The 16742-nt window shown below is 38.7% G+C and overlaps 1 protein-coding gene across 1 annotated transcript in view; it reads left to right on the plus strand.

Moving 5' to 3' along the window:
* Positions 1–16742, plus strand: part of LOC309552665 (teneurin-2-like) — a gene marked incomplete at its 3' end in the record, with an annotated part of 2116672 nt that overhangs the window by 1130619 nt on the left and 969311 nt on the right. The gene's annotated exons all lie outside the window — the stretch shown is intronic.

Below are 16742 nucleotides of genomic sequence, written 5' to 3' on the forward strand. Positions count from 1 at the left end.
CACATCACACAGCATCAGGGAACGCCTAGACTGAAAGGTGTCTGACTACATCGGGTTAATGGCCAATGTGGACGCTCTGAGGAGTGATGAACCCCTGAACTACTGGGTGGGCAGGCTTGACCTCTGGCCCGAGATTGCACAATTTGCAATGGAACTGTTGGCTTGCCCCCCGTCCAGTGTCCTGTCTGAAAGGATGTTCAGCGCAGCAGGGGGGATTATGACCGATAAGCGCACTCACCTAGCTCATGACAGTGACTACCGTACATTTATAAAAATTAATGAGGCATGGATCTCTGAGGAATTCAACACATGTGACCAGTAGACCATGTTTGATTACAATTCCTCATGACATGCCACAAATATCCACCAGATCGCCATCCACCCACAACAATTCATGGTCCTTGTCTTTGGTAAATACAGCGGCAAAAAAGGCATTTCATGTCCATTGAATGCCTAATCTTTAGGGCCTTTCATGACCGACAATTATTTTTTCTGTCAATGCCTAATGTACCTCCAGCCACAGAATACAACATTCTTAGCTGTCAGGTAAACCTATGTGGGCTAACTTTTGGGGCCTATACTGGCCGACACTTACTTCTGTATCCTGTGAATGCCTAATGTACCTCCAGCCACAGAATACAACGGTCTTAGCTGTCAGGTAAACCCATGTGGGCTAATTTTTGGGGCCTTAAATGGGCGAAACTTACTTCTCTATCCTGTGAATGCCTAATGTACCTTCAGCCACAGAATACAACATTCTTAGCTGTCAGGTAAACACATGTGGGGTCATTTTTGGGGCCTGTACTGGCTGAAACTTACTTCCTTATCCTGTGAATGCCTAATTTTTCAGACTGGAATTGAATTGAAAATGAATTGAAAATCAATGGGTCTGTAAACGTTCCGCCAAATTGTGGAATGGATGTGGACACATTTTACAGATGTGTGAATGGACCCTATATGTATTTGATTTTTGCTGTTAAAAAAAAAATTGTTTGGGCAACTTTTCCCATTGCAATACTTCTGTTATGACATAGTCCATGTGGTGGGACTATTTGTGCACAGCTAGTAAGTATTTTGTGGTTGCAAATATGACCTAAAGGTTTTTAAAGTTTGCCTCCCATTAAAGTCAATGGGGCCCGGCGCGAACTTGCGGTTCTCAAACATTTAAGAAAGTTTGTGGCTAACGTTCGTGAACCGCCCCAGCCGATGTTCGTCCATCACTACCCTCCACTACACTTCCATGTATTCAAAATGGCAAAAACTGCATTTCTTAATACATTCACTTTTTAATTTTGGCGCCTTTAGCAGCCGAGTAACCCGGATGTGACGTCATGGATGCTGCCTCCGGGTTACATCATCAGAGACCCAATTGGAGCCACATCCAGCTTTGATCGGGACTCCCAGTGGGATAGGTGACCCGGGCAGAGCCGCGGAAGGCGGCGGGAGGGTGGGGGGGCATCCCCTCCCGCTTGCTGGGGTAACGATCGAGCGGCTCCCAAGCTGCATCGGTCATTACCACCGGAAAGCCGTCTGCCAGCTCTAAAAAAACGTACTGGGGTGATGCCTCTAGCTAGATCAGGACTAGCTAGAGGCATCACCCCGGTACAACCACTTAAAGTCAGCCAATGTAGGTCTACGTGGGTGGTCGGTAAGTGGTTAAGATACAAAGATGTGTGCTGTGTAGGAACCTCTTTTATTTTAATTTCCTGTTAGTAGCTGGATCCCCTCTGAGGGGATAATGTTTCTAAAGTTCAAGTACAGCTGTAAATGGCAGCTTGACCCCTTATGTTTGCTGCAGGATAAATCCTCAAATTATACATTCTATATACTAATGCCTATAAAGACAAGTGTGTGTGTGGGGGGGGGTATGGGTGGTACCACCTTTGTGGGGCCTACAAATAACATTTGGCAGGTAAGGGTAAATACTCAAATTATCCTGAGCAGCAAATGATCTTTTTGACTTAGCACAAAATCTAGCCCTGGTCGTACCAACAGACAGCAGCTCATTTAGGAAACTGTCAAATCATGTCCATTTGTGTTCTTTTACTAATACGTTAATTTCTTCAAAGGTCTTTTAATATTAGGTAAAGTAATTAGGTAGAATTACTTATTTTTGCATTTATAGTGTATTATCTTATTTGTGATTATAGGGATTAGCTGGGATTTAACTGATTTAATTAATTGATTTGATGACTTTAATCCAATCTTATGAGTAAACCTTCCCTATCCCCAATGATATGGCAGAGGTTAAAAACCCTCCTCATTATCCAAAACTAAAAGATGTTTTGACTGGAGTTACATTTTAACACTTATGTCACTTTTTGTGCAGCTTATTGCTTTGTGTAGCAGATATTGTAGGCAAAAGAAGATGTCAAACTGAAATGTGTTAGTTTACGCCTATGCAATTACTATACAGGTTGTCATCTCTGTCTCTGAAAAGTTGTTTTCACTTTCCATTCTTAAATAAAAAAAAAAAAACATGTTCTGATAATCTTGGGATATTTTACACAATTATCCAAAAATGCTATTAAAATGCCCAGCCACAGGAAATTGTGTAATTTAGTGGCCATTTATTAAAATCTTGTAAATCAAAAACTGAAGATTTTGATTTTCATGGACTGACCTTCAGTAATGAATCTGCAAGCCGTTACTGAATCCCAAAGTAATTTACATGATATGCTAGAGCCATGCAGGTGTGTTTGCTAATAGAAAAAAGACAGATGAATCTGCCATCAGCTATGAAAGTAAGATTTAGGCTGACTTACTTCCATGGCTGGTGGTATCATTGCTATTAGCAGCCTGATTGGATTATTCAGCCAATTGTCTATTGTATTGTGCATTGAGATGTGTTTCCATTACACAAAATTAAGTACACTTGCAGAATAGGAGTGTTTGTCTTTATGTCAGCTGGCTTGTGAAACATTCTTTCTGCAGTCTATCTTTAAAAAATATATTTGCTATATAATGTATAAAAAGGTAACATCATAATCCAGAAGAAAGGTACAAAATATTTCCAGCAGCTAAAGAGGTTTGGAAAATTGAAGAAAGACAAGATAATATTCCTTTGTATGTTAATAGAGTTGACTTTGTCCTTTCATCATATTTTGGTTGAATAATCTGGTAATAGAGATTACTGATAGGCTTATCAACAATCTAGTCTGGTATATTCATTTTAAACTTAACTTGTGACCAGACACATATTCTGTGCAAGCAGCTGGCATTGTGGAGAAATGAATCTTCACGTTTTTTCTCCACAAGCATTTCCTACACCTATTTCTATAAACCATCTGAAACGCAGCATTAGAGAATCAATTACTTCACTCTACAAGCAGCTAGAGAGAGAATTATTTAAAAAACACAAGAGAGGAAAATGCAATTTAGCACAATAAAACTTTTAACCACTTACATACAGAGCACTTTCACCCCCTTTTTGCCCAGGCCAATTTTCAGATTTCAGCACTGTCACACTTTGAATGACCATTGTGCAGTCATGCAACATTGTGCACATTTGTTATCAGTTTTTCACACAAATTGATGTTTCTTTTGATTATATTTAATCTCCACAGTTTTTTTTGCTAAATAAATAAAAAAAAAGACAAAAAATCGTGAAAAAACATATTTTTCTTTATTTCTGTAATAAAATTTTGCAAATAGATAATCTTTCTTCATAAATTTTGGCCAAAATGTATTCAGATACATTTCTTTGGTGAAAACCCAAATCATTTTTTTTTTTTTTTTATTATTAAGTCTGCAGGAAAGTTATAGAGTCCACAAAATAAGGTATATATGTCTGAAAATCTATCAATCCTGATATACTGATGGCCATCTCATTTCTTGAGGCCCAAAAATGCAATTACTACATTTGTGTACAGAAGAAAACAGAAAACAATGCTCCCCTTCATGATTTGCCCTTACTCGTTCTCTTCTTACATTTTCTCCTTCAACCCCTCTCTCCTAACTCCCTCCACTTCTATTCACCCCATTAGCTCTGCATAGTTCTTCGTTCTTTTAAATTCTACCCATTTTCCTTAGATTGTATTAAACTTCTCTAGCTGATCTTCTTTATTACTACGCCGATATTCCATTTCTTGAATGTACTCAACTCTTTTAAACCACTCTTTTAACGTGGGGATTTCTGGGTCTTGCTATTTTTTTTGGGATTACTCCCTTTGCTGCATTTATTAAATGTTTCACCACTGTGTTCCTGTATTGTTTTGTTGGTTCGCTTGTTTTGTACTTTTAGCATTAAGATTTGAATTTAGATCATTCTAACTGCAGTATGACTGGTCTATTTTTTAATCTTGGGAATTTATACACGTATGTATTATATCCCCTTAAGGCTGATTTCAGTCCATAGTAAATGGTGCAGTTGTGATGTATCCTTAAAATAAATTAACTTAATAGAAGTTTATTTTACCAAAAACTATCTTGACTTCTAGCAAGTCTTGGTGCATGGTGTAACAATTTTTGTCCATGCATTTTTTTTTTAAAACATTGAGTTGTGAATATCTGTTGGCTGAGAGAGGTCACGTGTCAAATCTGTCATATTTCATATTTTGTGAGCTCATGAGACGCTATTAATCATATTCCAGAAGTTATGGGTTTTGGTTACTTTAATATTCTGTAATAATATCATTTGATTGCATTTCTCACATTACCTGTCTGATACATATTATTGAATTTTGCTCCGTATTTTGTGCTTATTACCAGTTATGTTTTTTTACATTATTCTGCACTGATTTTATTTATATTTTGCACAAAATTGTATTCCTCTTATCTTCAGGTTAGCGCCAATAAACGTTCTTGAGTTTTTGTTGATTTATGGAAATAAGTTGAGAATCTCTTTAATTATAGATCCTAGCTTATTTGCATAAATAGACACTTTATCAGAGCAGTATAAACATTCTGACAGCTTACTCTAGGAGACTTAGCCATACCACCCCCTCTTCCTGATTTGCCCCTCATCCTGTGTGTATTTTTCCAAGTTGTAGTCTCAGTTTTCCCTAGCAAGGTATTGAGACTGTCTCCTACCTGGGGGGTGTCTGCTTCGTATCTGTAATTTACTTAACTTAAAGAAAACAACCAAAAAACACCATAAAAAGGATGACGGAGTACCACACCATTATATGAGGGAACTCCTCTTTCCTTCAATGTCCAGTTTTTATCTTTTTCTTTTTCTCCCTTCTCTTTCATTCACTTCCTTACTTTAATATTCCTTTCAATAAGCCTTTCAATTTCTGTGATTTTTTTTTTTTGAGAGAGAGGTATCCTGCTTGTACTTTCTTTCTTTGTCCCTTTCACTTCTGCCACTGCCTCTCCTCAGGCGCTGTCTCCTTACTCTCGGATTCTACCAGACTCCGCCGAGTCCAGCCGAAACCCTCCAATTTCGGCTTAACCCCACTTCTCCATCTTACTCTAAAGCTGCTTCCGTGCCCCACTGAGCTCTGCTGATCACCGCCGGCTCTAGCCGATCACTGCCTGGTCTCCCTCCTCCACCATGGGGGACCACCTCAGATTGACCCAGTGCTCCACCGCTGCTCATCCCCTATCACGGCTCTCCCTCCACCCCTGCCAAGAATGGGACCTCTGGTGACGGCTTCTGTATTACCACAACATATCCCCAGTGCTCACAGGCCTATGGCTCCCCAGCAGTCTCTAGCAGCATCCCCGGAAGTCCACAGGGATGGATTATAGCCTAGCACAAGCTCTGTGCAGGTGCCATTTCTAGGCTCCTCCCCTGCACTCATGCTGAGCAAAGGTGAGTCAATGCAATATATATATATATATATATATATATATATGTTGTAATTTGATAAAAAATCTGATAAAAGATCTGTATATACACTTACACAGTAATAAAATATATAAAAATATGTAGAAAAATATATAAAGGTGTATATATACCAAGGTGTGGCTATATCATGTCAGTAATAGTGGTATATGATAAAAGATCAAATAATAGTATTCATCTCCAGTTCCTCGTTCAGTCCCCCTGACGACATGGAACCAAGCGAGAATATCCAGAAGGTCTCTTGCCTAAACAATCTAGAGAACCTTTCCCCCTCCGGAGGAGACATGGATATGGCTTCAATGCCAAATAACTCGAGGCCTGTGGTGCATCCACCATGCACTTTGCAAAAGTGCCTGGGCACACTATGCTTGTCTTTTTTCTGCTCTATATAGCTGCGGAGTTTCCTCTCCACTGATGGTCGTTCCTTTATAATCCAACAGTTTATTAGCTGCAGTACCCAGTTTGTGGTATATGGTCTTAGGTGCCACTGTGGTCTGCTCTATATAGGGAGGACAGTCCGGGGCTTTGCACACCAGATTTGGAGAACACCGCCGCTATATAGAGCAGAAAAAAGACAAGTATAATGTGCCCAGGCACTTTTGCAAAGTGCATGGTATCCACAGGCCTCGAGTTATTTGGCATTGAAGCCATCGGATCGTTATCTACTATTTTTTCTTTCATCACATTTGTACTTTCTTCATTCATCACACTTGATTTTTGGACACTTTTGTATGCACAGAGGAGTGCACTATTTATTTATACAGTTATCCGCTAAGTTTTCATTGGATTTATTTGAGACATTGGGACAATTTATTGAATTTATTTATTTCACATTGGGACAACTTTATAATATTGCACAATAGTATCTATTTTATTTATATATTGGAGGTTTGATTGATTTTTTTTGTGTTATATGGTTGAAGCACATCAGGTTCTTTCAATTAATAACATCGATTTGTCCATCTGTACTTTGTTCTTATATCAAGACACCCATTTTTCACCATCATTATAAGTTATCATAACTTCTTTTTAGATTGATCATTTTGATTTTATTGGAGGAATATCAACTAGCACTATTTTAAAACTTCTTTTTAGATTGATCATTTTGAAGATACACATTTTTTTATCACTGTTTCACAGATTCGCACATATTTGGAGCATTGTTGTTTTTTATTAAGTTTTTTATTGGAAGAATATGAATTAGCGCCGATTTTTTTTGGTCTTTTAGCTATTATTTACAGTGGGGACACTGATTAAGATTGGCTGCTTTTTTCTGAGTATTTTATATTGCGGATTTGCACATTATATTTATACGTGTTCCTTCTACATTTCATCGGCAACTTTGAGGTCAGATCATCTCTGAGTAGTGCATTTGTCCTCGTTTTTTTTTCCTTCATAAAAGAGTCATCAGAAGAAAACCTCTTCTACATCCTCACCACAAAAACCAGCGTTTGAACTTTGCAAATGAACATATAGACAAGCCTGAAGCATTTTGGAAACAAGTTCTGGGGACCAATGAGGTTAAAATTGAACTTTTTGCCCCGGAATGATCAAAGGTACTTTTGGAGAAGAAGGGGCACAGAATTTATTGAAAAGAATCTCTGTCCAACTGTTAAGCATCGGGGTGGATCAATCATGCTTTGGGGTTGTATTTCAGCCAGTGGCACAGGGAACATCTCACGAGTAGAAGGAAAAATGGATTCAATAAAATGTCTGCAAATTTTGGATGGTAACTTGATGCCATCTGTGAAAAAGCTGAAATTAAAGAGAGGATGGCTTCTATAAATGGATAATGATCCTAAACACACCTCGAAATCCACGGGGGATTACATCAAGAGGCGTAAACTGAAGGTTTTGCCATGGCCTTCACAATCTCCTGACCTCAACATAATTGAAAATCTAGGGATAGACCTTAAAAGAGCAGTGCGTGACAGACAGCCCAGAAATCTCAAAGAGCTGGAAGACTTTTGTAAGGAAGAATGGGCAAAGATACCTCAAACAAGAATTGAAAGACTTTTGGCTGGCTACAAAAAGCGTTTACAAGCTGTGATACTTGCCAAAGGGGGCAGTACAAGATATTAACTCTGCAGGGTGCCCAAACTTTTGCAGACACCATTTTTTTGTTTTCTGTTATTTTGAAAGTGTAAATGATGGAAATAAAATCTAAATATTGTTGACATATTATAAGAATGTCTAATCTGTAATTTGATGCCTTTTGGGGATTTTTCCATCTTTCCTTGGCTTCTTTATGCACATTAATACAATTTTTTACCTGAGGTGCCCAAACTTTCGATCACCACTGTTCCTGTGGCACAAGTGGAAATATTTCTGTCTCTTTGTAGAGAGAAAAATTAGCTTGTTTTAAAGCCCTTTTGCTGCTTAGTAATAATATACAAAATCCTTTAATGTTCACATTTTGGACACAAATCCACTTTAAGTTCTCGTTCACATTGGAGCGACCTGTCATGTGATTTGATTAGCAATGGTCATGTTCAAATTGATGCCGACTTTGCATTGCCACATCAATTAGAAAAAATAGGTCCTGAACTACTTTTGGCGATTTCGGGTGCAACTTGCATAGACCTCTGTGCATAAAGCCGCACAAATATCTTCAAAGTCGCACCTAAAGTTTCACTGGAATGCGGCTTTGAAATTGTGCGACTTCATCTTAAATCATATTCATTGTGAACAAAGGCTTAAACTAATAATTTTTTTGTGCTATAAATATTTGGGCTGCAACATTTTCTACTAGACAGGAATAGACTATCAATATAAATAAGATTTTTTCACTCGAGATAATTCTGAATGTACGCTCTATTTGTGAATGCTCTTAGAAATATTATAAGTGGTTAAGATTGAATATAACAAAAGTATGTGCAAAATTTATGTAATTCGGGGGGTTTATTGCAGCAGGTGAATGCAATGGTGGTGTCTCCAAATATGTGAACTTAGGCTAGGTTCACACTTGTGGGGGCTGTATTCTGCATGTATGCATGCATGTATTCATTTTTTAATTTGCACCGCATGGAACTGCGTTTCATGCAAGTACTTTGCTGATGTGTAGGGGTGTCATTAAGACGTAATGGGATCCTGCATGTCAGCTAAAGAGCTGTGTGTTTCTCTTGCATGTCAGGAATGCACACAATTGTGCTTGTGTTCTGAATACATGATACTGGAAACCTAGCCTTTACAAATGGTCATCTGCACACTCAAACTAATGTCAGACATTAAGCAACTGGTAAAACTTTTCCTCTGCCAACTGTGGGCTTCAGGTTCTGCACTGTTATTATACACACAGTTTAAACTTGGCTCATATAGACCTTCATCCCTTCTTGCAGTTATTCTGCCCTATGTCAGAGCAGGAAGATACAATAAAAAAGGCTTACTTGGTTTAAAACTTTTATTTCTTCAATATTAATACAGATAGTCACATTTAAAAGCCTACATTTTTCTTCAATAGACTGTCTCAAACTTCTATTGACAAAATATGATATATTATATATTTATTGATATGAATGATTGTTAGCTCATGTGGTAGATGTGTTTTTTAGGTAATATGTCAGTCCGAACTGCAATTTAAGGGCATTGTACCTCACTTTTATTGAAAAATTTAACTAAAAGTTGAAATACAATAGATTCCCACAAAGGCGTTTTTCAACAACAAAACAATCATTAGATAATGTTGAGCCATCTGCCTATCTTCAACAGCACAGCTGCTCTTCTTACTGTATCATTCAGTTCTTCTCATTCTCTTGGCTCACTTAGCCTTGGTTTTAGCACCTTGCTGCATGTTCTCACTCCTGGCTTCTATAGGGGTTCTCCTGACACCCCGGGCTCCCTCACTACTCTGAGGCTTAGATTCCTTTAGTCCCATTGACTCATATAGTTGCCCTAGGTATCTCAGTCCCCCAGACTTTTGTAGCTGCCTCAACTTTCTCAGACCCATGGACATAGAACCCTTCCATTCTGGAGTGATGTCTATCGGAAAGAAAATCTCGAGACAAAATCATAAACCTGTCTTCACAGTAAGCTTGTGTCTCAGAATGGGAGCCCTGAACTATGATCAAGTTTTCTTGATAATAACCCTACATACCTGTGTACTCACAGGCTGCAGAATCCTAGTAAGAACTGGACACAGGATTGACAGGCCTCGCACTGTCTATATGTATATACAGTATATGTGTATATATTTCAGAAACCCAGGTTCAACATATTTGAACACATTGGATATTCATTCAAAGTGAGTTAACCACTTGCTGTCTGCAGAGATTTTTTTTATGTTTATACGCTTGGTAAAAGCAGCATTTTTTTGCTTTCAAATTACTTTGAACCCCCAAACATCCAATATTTTCTGAAATCAAATCTTTATCAAATACACATTTTAAGGACAAAATACTAAAATGAATATAATGCCCAATTTTTGCACCCATGAAACTCTGGTACCTAAAATTTGTTGGTTTAAAAGCCTTTACACAATATCAGTGCAGATCTAATAATTAATGATGGCTCTAGAATTATAAATCTCACTCCAATGTTTGCAACAATACCTCAGTGATGAAATAGTTCTCTACATATGTGTGCAGAACCTACACCATGGTTGCATTTGTGTGTAGCCTTGAGGGTGATTTAAACATTTTTAAATTATTGTTATTTATTTTATTAAAATGTATTTAAATTTAAATGAATTAACGCTGCCATGTGGGTAGAGCCCTGCATGGTAGTGCTCTCTTCAAATAGTGACAGCGGGTGCCTGGAGAGGATCCCTGGTTCACTGTTACAGTGGGGGGGAATTGGCGGAAAGCTGCAGGAGCATTAAAGAGGCATCAAAAACACATTAAAAAAGCATGTTGAACTGGTAGGCGTGTGTGTGTGTTAAAGTCAAAGCAAGTGTAAAACAACCCCTAAAACATTTTGTCTTTAGACAGCTCCAGGTCTTGGGAACCGGGAGGCCCAGGTCCTGATCACTGTGATAGCCTCTGATTGGTTACACGGTGTCTTCTTCTCATTGCTAGATGAGAAAACTGTAAACAAGTGTAAGTAAAAAAAAAAAAAAAAATCAGGGTTTAATATAGGTCAGTGACAAGGTTTAAGTTAGGTCAAAAGTTTGGGTTAAATGTCAATGCATATTAAATAGGAAATAAAAAAAAAACATTTTTTACATTTAGTATCAATGTTGGTTGGTGTCAATGTCAGTGTGTTTTAGGTAGGATAAAAAAAGCAAAATGAGCACTATTGTTTCCGGCCCTGCTATAGGTACAAATAAACAAATAAAATATGCACACATATTACTGTGATCATCATGAGAAGGAAAATTTAATTTTGGGATGTACTTTAAATTTTAAAAATATTCTTTTTTTCCTATTTTGTGCCAGTTTTTCTTTGATAACAAAATTTTAGGAGATATCAATTACCATTTACCAATAAATGAAAGCCCAAATTGTTCTGAAAAAAAGCAAGGTTCTAATTCACCTGGATGTGTGAAGTAGGTGCAATGAAATGTACAGTTTTAAAAACACATGTTTTACAAACACATGCCAAGGTTGCAAAACTGTGTTCAGATGTTGGCGATTTGTTATATTGGGATTAATACACATGTATACAGCAATTTTTTCATTCAGTTTTCTCCATCTTCCATAGCTCAAACGAACTGTGAGATTTGCTTTGTTTTTTGGTAGTTTTGCTATATAATGCTACTTTCTAAGCTTCTACTAGGGCAAGAAATAACAGTGTTTTAATTCAAATTACAGCAATGACACAAAAAAAGTTAAGTATTTTGAAGCCATTGGATATATGTAGCTCTAAAAAAAAGACTAGGGTGGAAAATAGTGGATAATATGATTGTTGCATATACAAAAAGTATATACAGTAATTATGTTAATCACTTCCGATCTGGCCACTGTACATATACTGCCAGATGGGACAAGCATACATCCTCGCAGAACTGCACCTTTGTAAATGCCCCATGGGTGCGCATCAACAAGATTGTATGAACGCTGTGTCCACCAAACACAGCAAATCACTGATCTGAGTACCAAGTGGCAGGACTCTGACCTCATACCATGTGATTGCTGTGACTTGGGAATTAAAAGCATCTTGAATGCCGCTAGTTTGTGTTTAACCACTTAAGCCCCCTTTCTGACCAGGGGGTATTTTGCGATTCGGCACTGTGTGACTTTAACGGACAATTGCGCGGTCGTGCGATGCTATACCTAAACAAATTTGACATCCTTTTTTCCCCACAAATAGAGCTTTCTTTTGGTGGTATTTGATCACCTCTGCGATTTTTTGATCATGCGCTATAATCAAAAAAACAGCGACAATTTTGCAAAAATAACAATATTTTTGACATTTTTTTTATATGAAATCCCCCCCAAAAAATGTAAAAATCAAAATTTTTTTACATTTTTGGCCAATTTGTTTTCTGCTACCTATGTTTGGTAAAAAAAAATCACAAAAAGCGTATTTTGATTGGTTTGCGCAAAAGTTATTGCGTTTACTAACCAAGGGAAAGATTTTTGTCATTTTTGTTGTTTTCTTTTTTTAACGAGTAATGGCGGCGATCTGCGATTTTTTTTGCGGGACTGCGACATTGCGGCGGACAGATCGGACCCTTGACTGACATTTTTGACACTTTTGGGAGTACCAGTGACATTACTACAGTATTCAGTGCTATACATATGCACTGTTACTGTAAAAGTTACACTGGCAGGGAAGGGGTTAACTTTATTGGAGAAGGAGGGGTTAAGTGTGTCCCTAGGGGCGTGCTTCTAACTGTGCAGGGATGTGGCTGTGTGTGTAACAGCACAGATCAACGGTCCTACATAGCAGGACCGTTAGATCAGTGCTTTTACACAGGGAAGAATGACAGGCGGCTTTGTTTACATTAGCCGCCTGCCTTTCTCCCTTCACAGCAGATGATCGCGAGTGACCGGCTGACATCGAGTCCACCGGTCACACGCACAGAGGTGTCTGTGAACGAGCCGGGGCGGGAGCACACCTCCGGCGGCGCGCGCTTGCCCGCTATTGGCTCCCAGGCTAGTGACATACCCGTACGTCACTTTGCCTGGCCGGGGCTGACCGCCGCAGTATATGTACTTGCGGCGGTCGGCAACCGGTTAACACATTGCATTTAGACTTGTTATTTTTATAATAAGGGACAGCATTGAACTCTCGTAGGGTTAGACAAACCGTTTGAGGAAAGAGCATGGTCTGTAAGCATCATAATTTCATCTTCGGCAAAGAGTGTAATTTTGTGTTCCTGGCCTTGTACCCGAATGCCCCGAACAGAATCCTAGTGGCTAATTTGTTTTGCGCCAAAGGTTCTATTAATAATGTGAATATTAAAGATGAATGTGGTCAACCTTGACGTCTGCCATTTTACTCTTTTGTTCTTAACTTGTTGATTAAAATCACTATTTTACTATTTTTGAATAAAACTTTGTAAGTTTAATTCTTTATACTCTCAGTACCTGGTTGACAACTGCCTTCAAAGTCCCAGATTTTTTCTTTGTTTCACTTTTAATATTATGGGATGTGGCAGTTAATCTCCAGACATATACAACACTAAGCTATTTACATTCATGATGTCGATTTTGGCCTCCCAGGAGCATAGAGATGGCCAGGGACCACTTCTGTTATAACCTGGTGCAAGTGTCTGTTTGGATCTCAGGCTCCCTGGTCACATTGGAAAGCCTAGAGAGGTGTCAGTGGGCAGCAGGAGGGGAGAATGTCTTCTCCCGCTGCCTGCAAAAGCAATCAGCCATTAGGATGGCTTTTACAAAATAGGAAAAGTGCTGGCTGAAACGAAAGGTACCAGGATGATGCCTGTATTTTTGCTTCATTGGTGTTCACTATAAAAATATGTAATTTGAAAACAGCTAAAACAACTTGTCTTAAAAGACTTGTGTGGTAAACAAAAAAAGGTCCAAGTTTCACTAAAGGAAAAAAGGACAAAGACCCTATACATTAGCTCTTATTCCCAACATTATTAATCAGTGCACACAGGTTTAAGAGAAAGATTGTGTTTGATAGGGGGTCAAAAGTTGCAAAATATTATTGAGCTGATAGAGTAATCTGTAAAAGTCACAATACACTGGCATAAATATATTTACAGGATTCAGTTGAGTGAAAAAATGGTCTCCAATTTAGGGGGAAAAAAAATAATAATATAGATAGTCTGTGTAGGTTCCCAAGATATCAAGGAACCAAGCAAAGATGGATATGTAAATGTAAAAAATAAGCTCACATAAATCTATTGAGTGCTCACAGATAAATGCGTGTTTAAATATCACACGATTGTGACATAGTCCACAGAATCAACTAACCTTGAGACAAGATTAAAGGATAATAATAGAAATGTTTTCAATCTTAATCTGATGAAATGCACATGAAGGGATGGTAATACTCTCCTTGGAGGTATTGTAGACTAATCCAAGAAACTGGTGAATATACTTAAAAATGGCTCAAATATGCAAATACTACTAGTGTAAATACAAAACCATTCTCTCTCCAGGTGCTACATTAGTAGGAGGATTTATGTGGAAAAAAACTAAATAAAATATGCCTGCCAATCAAAGTGTCCACTTAGAAAGTCTAAATGGAAGTAATAAGCTAAGTGTTTGGTTTATAGAATATAATATATGATGATCCCTATAAGGGAGTGCCAAAATTACTAAACCCTCCCCAAAAACAATATGTTAACATTAGGGCTATGTTCACACTGATCTGACATGAAAGTAGTAAGAATTTTGATCCGACTTTGCCCTAAGACTTCATGTGTAACTTCCATTCGACTTCAATGAACGAGATCCGACTTTGAAATGATTGTGACTTTCCTTTTGACCAAATAAAACAATTCCTTTCCTTCTGGCCTGGAGGAAACCTCATGTTAAATTTTATAAAAAAAAATAAATGGTGTGGGGTCCTCTCTGACCCAATTTCTTCTTCTTTTTCTTCTTCCTCCATCGCTGCTGCCATGGGGTTTCCCCTCAACATCTATACAAGGCTGAAGGGGGGGGGGGGCATGCCATTTTTTTTTTTTTTTTTCATTTTGGCATGGGGGTTCATTTTTAAAGTCGTATTGACACAAGTCAGAACAGTTAAGACGGCTCTCTTAGGGAACTATTGATTTTGACATGTCATGCGACGTGCTCTGGAAGTCAGAGCATACGTCGGATCAGTGTGAACTGGCCCTAAGCGCGATCACTAAAAAGGCAATGTGCAAATGAAAAAAAAAGTATCCAACAAAGTTAGACCCATAAGCAAAGGTCAATTGTGCATAAAATTTAACTTAAAGAGTTAAAGAAAAAATCTCCAGCTGTGTAGTGTTCTGCTATCAGCCATGGCCATCACTTTCAGCTAATTTTTAGTTTGAGACATTCAAGGAGTCATTTTGTATGCACTTAAAGAATTTTGTCCGAAATGTTCTGTAATTTTTCACTTGTATAGCAAGAAATAAAATCAACCTGTGGTACTTAAATATCATCAAAAGAAAGATATATCTGTTTACCCGCCTGCCGTATAGTAAAATGACAATGGGTGGGATCCCCTCTCGTTCTGGGATGACGTCATATGATGTTGCCCCAGTGTCACCACTCTCATGTGCCCACAGGGTCAGGCAGTGCAGCGATTGGGGTCGCGCCATGTCACTGGGACATGGCACAACCCTAATCTCGGTAAAGAGCTGATTACATAGCTCTTTACCCATGTGATTTGCTGTGTAAACATGGAAGTGCCAATTATCGGCTCTCCTCATCACACCTTAACAGAGTGTGAGGCGAGGAGAGCTGATCAGTGGCATCTCCTCGTAGGGGACATCTTTACATGTAATCAGGGCACTGAAAATCCATGCCCTGATGATCAAGGTAGCCCCAGCAGTGCCCATCAGTGACACCAATCAGTGCCCATCAGTGATGCCAGTCAGTGCTGCCTATCAGTGCCCATCATTGTCCACTCTCCTTAATAGATAATCAAAGATTATCATCTATTCATTATTCTCAAGCTCGGGGTAGAGTCCAGATCCTCCTGTTCCCTATCCATTACAGAGAAAGGAAAATAATCTACCTTTTCTTTGGACACACCAACAGTGAGTAAGTTTAGGTGTTTTCCCAGCAGGGGAAGATACTGTATGCCCTTCTGACTCATTTTATTTTCCCATGAACTCCAGAAATTGGGAACATCTCTCCCTACTATAACTTCATAAAGCAGGGTACCACACCCACCAAATGTGTCACAGAGCCCCAAGAAGTATCAATTTCAGCCATATTAGTCTGGTAGTCCTATGTGTCACCATGTATACAAATAACCCCAATAGTGCTAGGGTGAAACTTTGCAGGGTTAACAAAATTACATTTGACTAATGTCATAATGTTACCAGACTATAACAGAGCATTGGCTGGCTTTCCATCAACTGAATCACATGTTGTTTTTCCATATGTCCCATGGTGCAGTACATGCCACCTGTGCAAAAAGAGATGTGTTCTTTCAAATAAATATTATCATATTGCATTGGTTTATCTGTTTGGAAACTGTTAGCAGCAATATGACCTAACACATGACAATGGTAATATTTTATGGGTTCTGCACTCAGTCCTCTAAATGGCCTCAGGAATCTGTCTGACCTATTTGACCAGTCTCCAGGTCCTGAGCCCACAGCCTCATCATTTGTAGCAACAGTCTTGCAACTTTTCCCCAAGCATTTTAACTCTGCAACAGTCTTACCAAAACCTCCAGGCAGTTTTTTTTATCATGCAAGACATTGGGTTGGTGTACGGATGCATTCAGTAGGTCCTCAGCTACAGTGTATCTCTCCACCAGGTCCACTAGTTGTTCTGCAGTCTTAGTATCCCCATGGAAACCAGAAGTAATGTCATGCACCATCCCTGAAGTCACACAGAGCCTTGACCTTGAGGAGCAGTCGGGTAAGACGCCAAAATACTGGCACACTGAGGGA

Source organism: Pelophylax lessonae, assembly GCF_965119305.1.
Source record: "Pelophylax lessonae genome assembly, chromosome: 4".
Classification (NCBI taxonomy): domain Eukaryota; kingdom Metazoa; phylum Chordata; class Amphibia; order Anura; family Ranidae; genus Pelophylax; species Pelophylax lessonae.